Genomic DNA, 16998 nt, shown 5'->3' with positions numbered 1-16998 from the left:
TAAGAACTAACTTTTAGGTGAATACTGTTTATTTGTTTATTTTGTTATTTGTTTATTTGTTCTTTTGAAGGCTTATGGGCTAGAAGAAAAAGCAGTTCACAAAACTGACCCAACACAATGAAATACCATTAGACCTGTTAGGATGGCTATTATCAAAAAAAAAAAAAAAAAAGATAAATGTTGGCAAGGATGGGGAGAAACTGGAACCCTTGTACAATATTGGTGGGAATGTGAAATGCTCCAGCCCCTACGGAATCAGTACAGAGGTTCCTCAAAAAATTAAAATAGAACTACCATATGATCTAGCGATCCCACTTCTGGGTATATACCTGAAAGAAATAAAATCAGTTGCTCAAAGAGATAGCTGCACTCCCATGTCCATTGCAGTATTATTCACAGTAGCCAAGCTATGAAAACAACCTAAATGACCATCAATAGATGAATGGGTAAAGAAAATGTGATATTGATATTATTCAGCCTTAAAAAAGATGGAAAACCTGTGATATGTGACAACATGGATGAACCTGAGGACATTGTGCTAAGTGGAGATAGGCCAGTCACAGAAGGACAAATACTGAATGATTCCACTTATACGTGCTATCTAAAATAGTCAAACTCACAGAAACAGAGAACAGGATGGTGGTTGCTCGGGGCTGGGGACGGGGGCAATGCTGTTCAATGGGTATAAAGTTTCAGTTAGGCAAGATGAATGAGTTCTAAAAATCCGATGTACAAAAAATACGAGGTACAATACTGTGCCTATGGTTAACAAACTGTATTGTGCACTTAAAATTTTGTTAAAAGGGTAGATTTCACATTATGTGTTCTTACCACAATAATAATTAAAAAACTGACCCAAAGAGTTTTTTGAAAGAATGAGGAAGTTGGTGAATACTGTTGGCTAAGGGAATTTTGTGTGCAAGAGAAAGAATTCTATAACTCTCCAGAGTTAAGTCTAAGTCATTTATTTCTATTGATTATGTGCCACATATTGTTCATAATGTCTGGTTTTCATGACCTTGCCTGATGGGTATTAACCCCTCATTTTACAGAAGCACGAACTAAGGCTCACTAAGGATACATAATTTATTGTCAAGTAATAGTAAAGATTTGGGGCTTCCCTGGTGGCGCAGTGGTTGAGAGTCCGCCTGCCAATGCAGGGGACACGGGTTCGTGCCCCGGTCCGGGAAGATCCCGCATGCCGCGGAGCGGCTGGGCCCGTGAGCCATGGCCGCGGAGCCTGCGCGTCCGGAGCCTGTGCTCCGCAACAGGAGGGGCCACAGCAGTGAGAGGCCCGCATACCGAAAAGAAAAAGTAAAGATTTGAAAGAACGTATCATTCCTAAGACTGTGTACCACACACCCTCTTCACCAAAGTTTCATACATTATCAGAAGTTGTCTATGACATGTTGTTAAGGAATTTAAGTTTTAAATTGAGAAAAATCTTCACTTGTTGCTCCACTGGGAAGCCCAATGCTTGAGGTCCATTATACAGCTCTTCCCTCTGAACTCAGATCACCTCTAGAGAGTGGAGTAGAGGGCTGCTCTCTTCAGAGAACTCAGACTTTCCACAGTCTGGGGAAAATTTTCCTCTCACCAATGCCTTTCTCAAAGTCATTCCTCTCTCTCCCCTCCTTGGCTTTGATACATAGCTTTGCCTTAGCAATGAATTCAGGCTTTCAAAAAAGAGAGAGGGTTATTTTCAAGTTGTGTCTGTTTTAGACCCTGAACAGATCTTTATGCCAAAAAAAATACAAACTTGGTCGTGTGTGTGTGTGTGTGTGTGTGTGTATGTGTGGAGTGGGAGGGTTATAAGTGGGTTTAGGTAAAGAGAACCAAACCACAGACTAATTTGTAAATACATTATCATGTGACAATCTTATTGGCAATGAGAAGCCATTCGGTTCTTTGTGGAGGGGAGTGAAGGATGGAAGCATTGTTTTAAGAAAGGGGAAACACATATTTGCTGCAAACTTAGGATCAAGCCTTAGACTTTTCACAATGTAATTATTTCACAATAAAATTACTGTGAAATAAAGTTTACTGAGGTTACTTGAAAATAGGTGCAAATACACAAATGGCCAAAATCTACCTTAAATTGTAACTTGCAAATAGAATGGAATTGAATGGGCTGTCCTACTGCCCACCACCTTACACCTTTGGTGACTTCTACACGTGAGAAAAAGAAATGAAACACTGGAAATTTTAGCTTTTCCGCTGTAAAATCACTAATACGTTAAATCACCCTTTAAAACTAGTAACCAGCATCTTTCTTTGTGATACTAGTGTTCTGATGCTCTTTTTCAAGCTTTTTCTTGGGAAAGGTATTCTGTTTTCTGAACGTACAAATCATTTATATGATGTTCAATCTATCACTCTGGATCAAGTTGCCTTTGGTCTTTTTATATAACTGCACTCCAAGAACATCAGGTCCTGGCAACGATATTTGCGCTTCCTGAAGTGGGTGCTGTCCCTTCTGGGTAACCTTTTGTGAAGTCACATGAGTGGCAGCTAGCCTAACTCTGGTTGTCCTCTAGGCAACGACATTTGAGCTGTTGCTGTTTCATCTTGCAGCATCTCAAAGCCAATTTTTCCTCCAGGTTTGATTACTCTTTTCCTTGCTGAATTTGTAAAATGTGTCTTGGCATTTTCAATTACCCAAGCATTCAAGAAGACAGCTTTTGTGTGTGTTGACTCAGGCCCACACCCACGCTAATGATAGAGGCTCTGTAACCGCCCAGCCAACTGCCTGTAATAAGAGTGAATGCACACATAAACTGAATTGTGATTTAATCTATTTTTTTTCTTTTTTCTTTTTTCCTTCTTTTTTTTTCTTTTCCCCTAGGTTCTTCAGAACCATTTCTTTCTCTTTTTTTTTTATAGATTCCATATATATGTGTTAGCATACAGTATTTATATAATCTATTATTTTAATCAGCAAAGTAAAATTCTGGATTACCCTTCCTAAATTAGAGGAGCACTTTACAGCTAATCCAAAATATCTTTTGTGTATTAGATTTGGCTCCTTGGTTACAATTTACTACTAACAACATAATAACTAATGAGAGGAGGAGGCAGCACAAAAACATGTAATTCTTGCAGCTAGAATTTAGTAAAAACATAGAAAATAAAACGTGGAATCAAAAACAGAGTTTAGATTTGAAAACAGTCACGGATCCACAAAGTGAATAGTCTGTGCCTAAAGCATGGAGCATGGTTTTAAATGCCCGCTATAAATTGTCTTTTTAGAGAGTCTGAGGGTTTTCCTTATATCGTCCACACACCCCCTAACCACTTCCTGCTCTGCCAGTGCCCCCAGGAAACTGACACTGGGGGAGCATGCGCAGAAATTCTGAAGGTAGAAAGGAAGGGAGAGAGAGGTAAGGGTATTACTTGCTGCTTCAGGGAGGGGTCTCCAGTACTCTGTCTGCCCTAAAGACTACAGCTCCTTTTGATGGGCCCTTCCTCTTCCTCCATGGTTCCAGTCTGGGCTATGGTTTCCTCCTCTTGTCTTTTTACACCCAAGGCTGTTGACCTGCTTCCCACTTTTGCTGGTCTTTTAGCTTTTCACATCCCTTCATTATTCCCTTCCCCAGGCCTTCACATGCTTGTGGTCCCTGAAGTAAAACCTCTTCATTTGGACCACCTGCTGCAACCCTGATTGATACAAAGAAACTACACTGAATAGCCATGGAGTGCTTTGAAAGGTATCTTTTTCTTTTTTACTGGCCATATTGGAATGTAGGTGTGTATGGGGGGAAAAATCTTGTGATCAAGCCTCTGACTAATTTACAGATCAAACAGTTAAGGGTTGGCTATTCATAGCTCCTTTGTTAACCATTTATCATGGTGGCCTCCTAGAATTACACTTCCTGAAGTTAGGTCAAATCGTCATTGTGTTTATAATTTGGTAGCATAGAAACAGGGATTCTTTCATTTATTTCAATTTGGTAACTTCTCAGTCTGGTATTATTTGAAGGAAAATAGAGTTGTGTGACCATAGCAAGCATAAAATATCTATTAGTAAATCTCAGCATTCATTGGTCATAAAGTCAAACACTTTAGCAAGTTTCCAAATGTTGAACATTAAAGTAGGTAAAAGGCATTAAGATTCCTCAAAGATCAAATCAAAGTCAGTAATAGAATTCAAAATGAATAACTTACTTATTTGCATAAGCAATCTGAACTTTAACTCTCAGTATTCCACATCAAATACTAATTTCTTTTATATTGTGCAGGTGTCTGTAGTAATGTACCAACTAGCAATGTTAATTTGCTAAAACCTCATCCAGTACTAGCATACTACAACTACATCTGTTAAGTGTGTTTTCTTGTTAACATTTATGTCTCAGTGTAAGATACACAGGCACCCACACACACATGTTTTAGAGAAGCTATTTAAGGTTTTTTCAGTGAAAAATAGAAGTGTTTCTGGAGTGTAGATTTGAGTTCATCCCAAGTAAAATTAAAACAGTCCCTCAGAAATGTCTCTTGTTTGCATTTGGTCTGAAACATTGCTTCTCTAAACTGTCTACTTGTCAGAATTGCCTGGAGAGCATTTTTAAAACACAGATTCCTGATTTCAATCTCAGTCCTTCTGTAGAGGCTGGGGCAGAATGGGACTATATCTGTTTCATTCATCACTGTGTATCCAGAATATCATGCAAGGCCCTCAGTAATCATTTGATGAATGAATGAATCAGAATGTCTGAAGGTTGAATCTAGGAACCTGTATTTTTGTAAGGGCCTCCAGGTGATTCTGCTGACCAATCACTTCTGGAAAACACTGATCTTTAACTTAGAATTTTAGACCTGGAGGAGATCTTAGCCAGCATTTAATTCAACACACTTACTTTGGAAATGGAAAAACATGAAGTCTGAGAGATTAAATAACATATATAATCATAATATTTTCATACTTAGCAACACATTTTAGGACAAATGATGAGAAACAAAGAGAAAGGGGGACTAAAAGACACACTTTTACTTTGTGTGTGTGTTAAAATGCCAATATGGCTAGAATAAAGATTTTTTTTTAATTTGAAGTATAGTTGATTTACAATATTATGCTAATTTTAGGTGTACAGCATAGCAATTTAGTATTTTTACAGCTTATACTCCATTAAAAGTTATTACAAAATAATGGCTATAATTCCTTGTCCTATACAATATAGCCTTGTTGCTTATCTGTGTTATACATAGCAGTTTGTATCTTTTAATTCCATACCACTAACTTACCCCTCTCCCCCCAGTGGTAACCACTAGTTTATTTTCTATGTCTGTAAGTCTGTTTCTGTTTCACATATACATTCATTTGTATTATTTTTTAGATTCTACATATAAGTAGTGTCATACAGTATTTGTCTTCCTCTATCTGACTTATTTCACTAAGCGTAATATTCTCAGGTCCATTGATGTGGCTGCAAATGGCAGAATTTCATTCTTTTTAATGGCTGAGCAATATTCCACATCTTCTTTATCCATTCATCTGTTGATGGGCACAAGAGTTGCTTCCATATCTTGGATATTGTAAATAGTGCTGCTACGAACATTGGGGTGCATGTATCTTTTTGAATTAGTGTTTTCATTTTTTCCAGATACGTATCCAGGAGTGGAATTGCTGGGTCATATGATAGTTCTATTTTTCATTTTATGAGGAATCTCCATGCTGTTTTCCACAGTGGCTGCACCAATTTACATTCTCACCAGCAGTGTACAAGGGTTCCCTTTTCTCCATATCCTCTCCAAGATTTGTTATTTGTGGGGTGTTTTTTTTTTTTTTTAGATGATAGGCATTCTGACTGGTGTGAGGTGATACCTCATTGTAGTTTTGATTTGCATCTCTCTAATAATTAGTGAATAGTTAGTGATGTTGAGCATCTTTTCATGTGCCTGTTAGCCATCTGTATGTCTTCTTTGGAAAAATGTCTATTTAGGTCTTCTGCCCATTTTTTGATTGCATTGTTTGCTTTTCGATATTGAGCTGTATGAGCTGTTTATATATTTTGGATTCAAAGATATTGCTTTTACCTTAAAGACAAGCCATTTTACAGCTTGGCCTTAAGGACTATAAGAGGTCAGCTGAAGGGCACTCACCTACCTGAGGCTCTTGGTCAGGATCCTATTTCAGGGATAACTAAGGAGACTTCCCTCCTCTGCTCCCTTTCACTCCCACAGACTTTCATCCAGTTATGTCAAATACTTGATGAAAAGTGTTTTGCTTTTGCTTAAAGTGTCTATAATAGCCTTCTCTTCCAATGAGAATTTCTCAAACAACTCTCATGTTCTCTGTGCTGCATATATTAGGCAAATAGTAGTGAAGTTATTTTTTTTCTTCCAAAAGAATCTGTCAATAATGTAAAATTCACTTGCTAACATAATATTTTGTGCAAATACACCAAAAAATGTTTCATACCTAACCTTCTTACTTCTGCCTGCATATTAATATGATTAGAAAATATTAGTGTTTCGATAGTCATCAGAAAGTAAACATTTAGTCACCTAGTTATTATTCACAAAATTATTTCACTATGTTTCAATGGAATTTACTGCTGACCACAGTAATTCTTATCTCTCTTAAAAGGAGCTATGCAGCTCATATCTTCAAGAGTATTCAATAGCCCAAAATAAAAGTGCTGGCATAATTTTTTAAAGTACTGGCAAAGTAAAATTTAGCATTTGCTAGAAAATGAGCCTCATTCTTTTTAAAAAGGGTGTATATTGTCTTAAAGACTGTAATAATAACAAAACTATAAGTAAGAATAATAGTAATTAGCATTGATAAAGCACTTACTATATGCTAGTTATATGCTAAGCAATATGCATAGAGTACTTCATTTATCTAAAAAATGTAAGATACTTAAGCAAGTATCATGTGTGGATATTTGTGTGTATGTGCATATATATACATATGTGACCATATATATGGCATATCCATACCTATGATACAGTATATAGTACTCACAATATATTTACTTAAATACATACAGAAAATTTCTGGGCAGATATTAAGACACAGTTGATCATTTTCATTCTGGCCATCACTCGTGGTTGCCTGCCCAATAGCCATTGCCCTTCTTTCTTGCCAACAGAACACTGGTTTTGTTGAGGCAGCCATGTGCCCACCCAAGGGAGGAGTTACTATGAACCTAAATCAGTCACAGGTCTCATTCTCTTCTGCCCATGGTGGGTCTAGGGCTAGGAGTCAGTTCTTGTCTGGGGCATGAGAGATTACGGGAAGTCTGCTTAGGGCTTCTAGGAGGATTTCCCTCCTCGGGAAATAAGGATGTGCATGAAGAGAAAGCTTTTTCTGCTTCTAGCCCATTCCCTCCTGCTTAGGAAACTTTGATTTGAAAACGCCTAGAGCCGTGTTAGCCTCCTTGTGGCAATGAGGTGCGACACTGCTGGTACACTGTGAATAGAGGGTGACTTCTTGATTATGTCACAAAGTACAATCAACCCTGACCACCTACCTCTGAATTTCATATAAGTTAACAAAAGCCAGTATTAATAGGGGTTCCTGTTACTTGCAGCCAAAGTATTCATGACTGATACAGTTACTTCTGGGAAGGGGTATTGAGGGTACAGGAAGGGAGAACAGTGTCTTACTTTTGATTGTATATTGTTTTCTGCTGCTTTAATTTGATTTACCATGTATGGGCAATACTTCAAAATTAAAAAACAGGGGCTTCCCTGGTGGCGCAGTGGTTGAGAGTCCGCCTGCCGATGCAGGGGACATGGGTTTGTGCCCCGGTCTGGGAAGATCCCACATACCGCGGAGCGGCTGGGCCCGTGAGCCATGGCCGCTGAACCTGTGCTCGGCAACGGGAGAGACCACAACAGTGAGAGGCCCGCGTACCGCAAAAAAAAAAAAAAAAAAAATTATAAAACAACTCATTTAATTTTTTAAAAATTGCATTTCTGAATAACTGGTATATTAATTTAGAGAAAATTGAGAGCCATAATGTTTTAAATAGTACCTCAACTAAGTAGCTCACAATTTATACCCAGACACTCTTTGACCAACATACATATATGCAATCACTTGGAGTATTTGAGCAGTTAGCTAATTTTGAATTTTAACATCAAATTGTCCTTCTTTCCAAACTATCAATATTTGTGTTTGTGTATCTCCCAAACAATGTAAGTATGAGTCTCCCTAGCATGTGTTTGGAGGGGAGATGTTTAGTGTGTCTACTGGGATTTACTTCCTACCCACAGTTTTTTTCTGAGTAACAGAGTGAGAATGAAGAGTTGCTTCCACTAGCTGGGGCTAATATGAGTCAGGAGATATTTACACCAGGTAGATGCGTTGACCGGGATGAGGAAGAAGGGCTGAGGCATCAGGCAACATGAGCTCAAGTTCTCACTGGAATTTCTCCAAGAAAGGACCTTTATCTTTGTACAACCCAACTGACACTAACATCAATTTAACAACTATCAGCCTAGGAGAAGGGTTAGGATTGTGCTCGTGCAGGATTTCTGGGGACTAGGCTTGCCAGGGAATCCATTATTTCCTTCCCATTTCTCCTCAGAGCTCTCACATCTCAGGCTTCTTTCTCCCTTAAATGAGGGTGTAGGAATTGAACAGAAGTTGGTTCTCTGATACTACCGCCTAGAGAAACGACAAAGTACTGCATCGTGAAGAGCTAACATCCCCATCCCCATCAGCAATATTTAATTAGATGGATACAGGGTGAAGAATCAGGATCAAGACAGTCAGAGCCAGGCCAGTCTTAATACTGCCTCTCCTGTGAAACATCCCAAGGAACAGTCCTCGAATTCGGCCTCACATTGACTTCATTATTTATAATGCCATCCTCTACGCCTGATCCATCATCAAGACCTGTTGAGGTTTTCTTGGTTAAAGTTCTTGAAAACCTCACTTCTTTTTCAGTTCCCTGTGCTCTTTTATAACTACGGTATCCTCCCTTCCAGATCTCCACTTCTCCAGGTCATTTACATATAGCTAGCATAATAATCTTTCTTATTTGTCGTCATATTATTCCCTACCTAAGTTTTACTGAGAGATAGAAACAAACATTGGAACAAATGGAGAGATTAAAAAATCAATCGTTTAATGACAAGTGATGGGATCCCCATTTATCCATGAGATAGTCCTTCTCCCAATTTTTTTGTCCCACTTGTACATATAAACTTTAAGGGATATAGGGAATTCCCTGGCAGTCCAGTGGTTAGGACTCTGTGCTTTCACTGCCAAGGGGGCCCGAGTTCCTTCCCTGGTTGGGGAACTAAGATCCTGCAAGCCGCATGGCACGGCCAAGGCCAGAAAAAAAGAAAAAAAAAAAAAACTTTTAGGGATATAGATGAAATAACCATAAATCTATTACTTATTTATTTATATTATATTAAATACCCTCACTACTTAAAATCACAAATAAGAAATTTTAGATTGATGAACTTAAAATATTTCTTTTTCTCATCAGTGAAGGAAAAAATAATTTAAACTGTTTCCATTGCAACTTCTACATGGTATCTTTGTCATGGTTAGAGCTCCTTTTTATCATCTCACAAAAACAGATGTGCATGGCTCTCTCTCTGGGGAAACTTTACTTGAGGAGGAAGGTAACAGAAAACCTAAAGGAGGCTCTGAGGGGAGATCAGGAGGAAGAAACTAAGTCTCCGGCTGAAAACTCCTGTGCAGACAGTGCTTGGATAAGGCATTTCCTGGCTCCAGCCTCCTGGGTCTGATACACCACCTCAGTGCTCACTTAGACGTTACATTTTGTTTGGGAAGCCACAGGAATGTCCTGATTTTTACTAGTTCCATCCATGACTCTTTACCTTAACTTACAGAAGATGCTGTGACATATCCATTCTTCTTAATCTCAGTCTTTACCCCGTCAGCTGAGTATAAATGGCTTTGAGAACTTTCCCCAGTAAGAAAATCTCCAGAATCCCCCAAGAAAAAACAATGTTCCTTTTACCATAACTGTAATAATCGTCAATCTTAGAACACTCAAATAGAATAGCCTTGGCTGCACGGACCAGAGGCAGAGGCCTGGGCCACTTGGTCTGTGGGGGGACCCAGGCCCCGCCAGGTGGGAGGAAGGAAATTGGAGTGTGAGAGGTGCCCCCCGCGGGTCCCAGATGCACCTGGATGAACCCACAGTATTTTCTATATTGCTGTGGAGCCTGAGAGGATTACCAAAGTGTGTCTGGTGAAGTAGGGCCAGGGGACCGGGGTTGGGGAGATTAGGGACAGTGGGTTAAACTAGAGATGAGGGAGGTTTAGAGAGGCCTCTGCCACTGTGACTGTGAGCCCTGGTCGACAATGAGGTAACCACTGTGCAGTCCGCGTCCTGGAAATCAGGTGATGGAGTGTGTTCTGAGAACTGGGGAAAAAAAGAGAAAAGAAAGCCTTGATGTTGCTCTTTTCATGTAATTACAGTACAATGTCTGTGGGTCTACTTCTAGATATAATAATTCAAACCTAATGAGAGTTTACTGAACAAGTCTCTATAGCCTATATATTATCATTCTCCTCTTTTATAGGAGAAAGTGGGTTGTCATAACGTTACAGTGAGTGTAATTTTGTAATGATGGAGTGAGAAAATCACTTTCCTACCACCCTAGCATGCTCCTACAGACACTTAAAATGGAGCTTTAAATTGAAGTGGGCTATAACTAATTCTATATAACTATAGAACATGGGCTATAACATGTATAACATACATGTTCTCTGCCCTAGGAATACCTGCTGTGAATCTAAGTTTGTGGAACCATCAGACCACACAGTGCGAGAGACCATGGGTTTCAGAATCAGACACACCTGAATTAGCAACCAGGCTCTGTCACATACTAGCCGTGTGACCCTGGGTGAGTTACCTAATCTCTCTAAGTCTCAGGTTCTTCATCTGAAAACCAGGAATAGTGCTGACCTACCAGCGCTGTTGTTTTTCCTGGAAAAGTAACTGAAAAATTCTGCTTATTTGTCCAACTTCCTCTCCCTCTCTGCAAATAAAGGCCAAGGAGGGCTTCCCTGGTGGTGCAGTGGTTAGGAATCCTCCTTCCAATGCAGGGGACACGGGTTTGAGCCCTGGTCCAGGAAGATGCCATATGCCATGGAGCAACTAAGCCCGTGTGCCACAACTATTGAGCCTGTGCTCTAGAGCCTGCGGGCCACAACTACTGAGCTTGCATGCCACAACTACTGAAGCCCACGAGGCTAGAGCCCATGCTCCGCAACAAAAGAAGCCACCGCAGTGAGAAGCCTGATCACTGCAATAAAGAGTAGCCCCCGCTCGCTGCAACTAGAGAAAGCCCGCACACAGCAACGAAGACCCAACGCAGCAAAAAATAAATAAACTAAATAAATTAAAAAAAAAAAAAGGCCAAGGAATAAGTAGTGTATGCCAAGTGCCAATGCCCAATTAACTGCAGATACATTTTCTTTCCCCTCTGGAAGAATGTTGTTTGTCTTTCATTAAAAACTATAGCTGCGTTTAAAATAAGATATCCTCAAGTGTTAAAACCATATAAAACTTTTTTATTTTAACTTTTGGCTGAAAATGACAACCACTCAATTATACACATTTAATGTAAAAGGGTTCAAACAAAATAACAATACAGTGACAAAGTGACATGGAAACTGTATTTCAAAAGAAAAAAAGATCAATCACACATGCGTCAAACAGAATACAAAATCAAGGTAATAGACAAAAATAAAAAATTTACTTTAATCATAACTGAAAAACTAAAATAAAAAAATCCAAGTTTCAAAATTTTCTGAAGAATATATATAACTGCATAATCAAATGATTTTTTTTGCTTGAATAGGATGTACAACCATTTTTTAAAAGTGGATATAAACATTGAATATTTAAAAGATTGCATATCCTACATTTTAGTTAAAAATTGAAATTAAAAATAATGTAATATTCAAAAAATGAGAATATTTTGCTATTAAACTATCCCACTGCCAGAGATAAATTCTGATCTGAAATGATGGCCCTGGGAAGTTGAGTCAAGCCAGTTGATTACATCCTGTGAATTCCCCTCTCTCTGGCCCCCAAATCTGGGCAGGGCTAGGATCTGGCTCTGGCTTTGATCCTATTGGGGGTGACGGAGGCAACAGAAGCTGTCTCTCTAGGAAATTCTTGATCCTGGCCCTTCTTTGATTTAGAAACAAACTTCAACCGGGTTAGGTGAAGGTATCAGAGAAAAAATGAAAAATTCTACTCTCTGCTGACTCTCCTGAAAATGTTCACATTGTCTCAGTCAACCTATAGCACAATAAAGAGGCATTTTGCTTCAAAATCATGTATTGATAAATATTTATTGCATATACCTGAGTTGGATATTGTCTGCGTTATGTATCACATTATGTTGATCTTAGATACACAACTCCGTCAGTGTTTGTCCTAAAAAATCTTCAGTTAATGTTCAAATGTGTCACTAAAAGTTTTTATTTCAATTTTAGAATTTCATTTCATTGGTGGAGAGTAATTCATGACTTTAAACCTCATTTGGTGGAAAATAATTTACATATATATTACTTTTTCCATTTTAGTGGCTTTTTTCCCAAAGCCTGCCCCAATATTTGAACTTGTCCTTGGTAGTTATTTAAGATACTGTGAGGGTTCCAGGACACTGAAGCCCTGGGTCCAGACCGTAGTGATTAGAGACATATTTTGAGATTTCTTCCCAGCTCTCTTCTTGAAGAACACCTCTCTCCCTCGGCCAACTAGAGCACCAGCCCTGGGCCCTTCGTTCCTATGTTTATACCAAATAAACCCAACCCTCCTTGATTAGATTAAAAGGTGGACACCTGATCCATGAACCAGACAAGTCTGATTATTTTTCTCTTGAGAATTTGAACTGAGAGACACAGGCTGGGGGTCAGGTGCCAGGTGGTCATTAGAGCTTCAAGGTCTTGTGGAATGAGAGGTTATGACAGTTATTAAGGGCCATGCATGCGAGGGGCTCACACAGAGAGCCAGTCTGCAGGGAGAGACTGGACAAGGCAGGGGAAACAGAAAATGTAGGTGAGAGAACTTGCAACCTGAGAACAGCTGCATTGTCCTGAAGCCTTTTCAGTTTCCAAGTTTAATTCCCCATGGGACTCGACTCTCCTTCCTGTCTTGAATCCCATGAGGAGCTGCTGTATAATAAATCCTCATTTACGTGTAGTAGCCGAAGCGAGGTTCTGTTCCTTGCAACCAAATGAGCCCTAAGACCAAGTGAAGCCTTATTGTTTTAGAAATTCTACATGTTTCACTCCATTGACAGCAAGGGAGCATTTGATAATGGCATCTTCTTTGAAATACTTCCACCAAAGAGTTGCGGATTCACTCTTCTGAGACTGATGACATTTACAACTCAATGTTAATTACGCTGTTGGATTAGATATCTATGGCCTTAGAGAAAATCAGACCATCATATTTTATAACTTAATTCCTTTGTAGAGAGTGGCTTGTAAAATTATGGCTCGCTTTACATTTGCCCTACTCTTTTCAACGTGAAGATGCTCCATTTTCCTTGAAGAAGAACGGCAGCTATTGAAAGTCTTTGCCTCCTCCCGGCATCTGTTAACGTTTACCATCTTCCCCAAGCAGTAGGCCTGTTCTCTTCATGGTGATTTTCTCCTTCTAAACGAGTTCTGAGAGCCTTAGCATTTTTGTCGAGCTTCAACTTATTTGGGACCTAGCAAAGGACTATTTCTGATAGAAAGCCAGTTCATTTACCTTTTAACCTAAGGGATAGGTAAAAGTAAAATGAACTTGGGGAGATACAGAAATAGGAGAATGAAAAATACGTGATAAAAATAATTGTGGTAAAGAGATGAGTTAAGAATTCACCTTGTGGGGAAAATACACATGACTGCATAGGTTCTGAAGAAGTCCTTAGAGCCAAATGGAATAGCTTGAAATTTCCTATGTGATCATTTGCCTTCACTTGGACATCTCTACAAAAAACGGTCTCTCACAGCCAAGGTGTGTGCTATTTTTAACAGCCATGATTAGGATGCTTCCAACCTTGTCCTGGGGGAAACAGTCCACTCTCTCTCGCTCTACGTCTCTTATTAATGAATAATAGTGTAGCAAGAGCAGGAAATGTGATGGTTACAAACAGGTTCTAAAGCCAGACTGCCTGGTTTTGGACTCCAGCTCCACCACTGAACAGCTGTGTGACCTTGCAAGTTACTTAACCTCTCTGTGCCTCTCTGTGTTTTAATATGTAAAATGGGAGAATACTGGCACCTACCTCACAAGAAGGATGTAAGAAGTAAATGAGTCCTGCTGTATTGTATGTGCTCCAGGAAGTCAGCTGTCATTGTGAGGGTTGTCGTTAGTATTATTTGAGCAAGTAAAGCCTAGGCGGTATGAGAGAGAATGGAAAGTTGAGTCGTAATCTCCCATCAGGAGTTTACTCTTTCTACTGGATGACATAAGTGAGGGGAGCCAGGGCCATGAAGTCAGGCTTTACTTCTTTTTTTTCTGTTGATTTTATTTATTTATTTATTTTAACATCTTTATTACAGTACAATTGCTTTACAATGGTGTGTTAGTTTCTGCTTTATAACAAAGTGAATCAGTTATACATATACATATGTCCCCACATCCCCTCCCTCTTGTGTCTCCCTCCCACCCTCCCTATCCCACCCCTCTAGGGGGTCACAAACCACCGAGCTGATCTCCCTGTGCTATGTGGCTGCTTCCCACTAGCTATCTATTTTACATTTGGTAGTGTATATAAGTCCATGCCACTCTCTCACTTTGTCCCAGCTTACCCTTCCCCCTCCCCGTGTCTTCAAGTCCATTCTCTACATCTGCGTCTTTATTCCTGTCCTGCCCCTAATTCTTCAGAACCATTTTATGTTTTTAGATTCCATATATATGTGTTAGCATACGGTATTTGTTTTTCTCTTTCTGACTTACTTCACTCTGTATGACAGACTCTATGTCCATCCACCTCACTACAAATAACTCAATTTTGTTTCTTTTTATGGCTGAGTAATATTCCATCGTATATATGTGCCACATCTTCTTTATCCAGTCATCTGTTGATGGACACTTAGGTTGCTTCCATGTCCTGGCTATTGTAAATAGAGCTGCAAAGAACATTTTGGTAAATGACTCTTTTTGAATTATGGTTTTCTCAGGGTATATGCCCAGTAGTGGGATTGCTGGGTCGTATGGTAGTAGTTCAAACAACCCAATCCAAAAATGGGCAGAAGTCTTAAATAGACATTTCTCCAAAGAAGATATACAGATTGCCAACAAACACATGAAAGAATGCTCAACATCATTAATCATTAGAGAAATGCAAATCAAAACTACAATGAGATATCATCTCACACCTGTCAGAAGGGGCATCATCAAAAAATCGACAAACAATAAATGCTGGAGAGGGTGTGGAGAAAAGGGAACCTTCTTGCACTGTTGGCGGGAATGTAAATTGATACAGCCACTATGGAGAACAGTATGGAGTTTCCTTAAAAAAACTAAAAATAGAACTACCATACGACCTAGGCTTTACTAGCCCTCTGACCTTAGCCAAATGACTTAACTTCTCTGAGCCTTGGCTCACTTATCTAAAATTGGGCATAGTAATAGGGGCTACCACATCACAAGTGCTCAAAGTTAGTTATATATATGGTGCAGAGCAGGATTTAAGTACCAATATAATACAATATCCATTGTCATAAGAAAACACAATAAGGATTTTGAAAATGAGGAATGCTGCCTCAGCTTCCTCAAAGTAACTGACAATGGACAGAAACACAGAGTAAAGCAAAGCCAAGTTCACTTGACCACCTGTGGTCTGTACAGGCCTGCCACACAACGCTCTCCTCTTAGCCCCACCCTAAGAAAGGAAGTAGGAATAGCCAATGAAATTTTTATGTCTTTTTTTTTCTTTTACCTGCTTTAAGATTTTGTCTTTGATCTTACCAGCATCATCTAGGTGTGGTTTCCTTTGTATACATCCTGCTTGGGATTCATTATGCTTTGCCTCTCCCGTTGCGGAGCACAGGCTCCGGACGTGCAGGCTCAGCGGCCATGGCTCATGGGCCCAGCCGCTCCGCGGCACGTGGGATCCTCCCGGACCGGGGCACGAACCCGCGTCCCCGCATCGGCAGGCAGACTCTCAACCACTGTGCCACCAGGGAAGCCCCCATGGCGCTTTTTAAATCTGGCTTGATATTTTTGCAAATATTTTGGAAAATTCTCAGCCATTATCTCTACATACCTTTACTCTGCCCCATTCTCTTTGTCCTGATGTCTCTCTCCTTCTAGGATTACGATTACATATGTTTTAGACTTTTTCACCTGTCTCAGATGTCGCTTATACTCTTTTGTATATTTTCTAACCGTTTGTCTCTCCATGATTCAATCTAGATGTTTTCTTCTGACTCATCTGATTCTTTTTCAACTGTATCTAATCTGTTATTTAAACCTATTCATTGAATTCTTAGTATCAGTTATTGTGTTTTCAATTCTAGAATTGCCTTTTTTTAACTTTTATTTTCATTCCCCGTTCTCTGCCAAATTTCTCAAGCCAGGCTTTTAATTTCTTAAACATATTAATCCTAATTTTCAAAAATTCTATTGAATAACTCCAATGTCCATACTCCCTGCAAGCCTGTTTCTATCGTCCTCTGTTTTTCTTTCAGTCTCATTTTTATACACTTGATACTTTTGAATTGATAGCCAGACTTTGATATGAAACGTTCAGAGATGATTTGTGGCCACAGGTGATGTTGTCTTCCTCCAGAGAGGGTTCGTTTGGCCTCTGGCGGGCCGCTGGGCTAGAGCAGTAGCAGGTAGAGATCACCTAATCAATTAGGCTCTGACCTTTGTGAGGCTAGTCTGTAGCCAGCATACTCTTACTCTTCAGGTATACCCCTCTGAGATTCCAAAAGAACATCTGGGGGGTTGCCCAGGTCCCATCCTCCCCGGCAAGCTCTGAACTCTAACTTTTCTTCCCCCGACCATACAACTGCTGAGAGCTCCGCTTGGGGTCCTACCTCTCAGC

The 16998-nt window shown here is 39.6% G+C and overlaps 1 protein-coding gene and 1 non-coding gene across 9 annotated transcripts in view; both read left to right on the top strand.

Annotated features, from left to right (window-relative positions):
• The window catches only part of GSTCD (glutathione S-transferase C-terminal domain containing), a 172885-nt gene that overhangs the window by 139586 nt on the left and 16301 nt on the right, over positions 1-16998 (top strand). For 5 of the 8 annotated variants that reach the window (XM_073805008.1, XM_073805010.1, XM_073805009.1 and 2 more), the window contains exons 15-16: positions 3597-3707; positions 10712-10839. The gene's annotated coding sequence lies outside the window, so the exon portion shown is untranslated. The other 3 variants (XM_073805012.1, XM_073805011.1, XM_019927756.3) reach the window with 3 other exon arrangements.
• LOC117312480 (small Cajal body-specific RNA 18) lies at positions 10286-10364 on the top strand. The gene has a single exon (XR_004526810.1).

This window comes from Tursiops truncatus, chromosome 5 (assembly GCF_011762595.2).
Source record: "Tursiops truncatus isolate mTurTru1 chromosome 5, mTurTru1.mat.Y, whole genome shotgun sequence".
NCBI classification, from domain to species: Eukaryota; Metazoa; Chordata; class Mammalia; order Artiodactyla; family Delphinidae; genus Tursiops; species Tursiops truncatus.
Note: the sequence above shows the minus strand (reverse complement) of the source record. Positions and strands in the feature narration are given on the sequence as shown.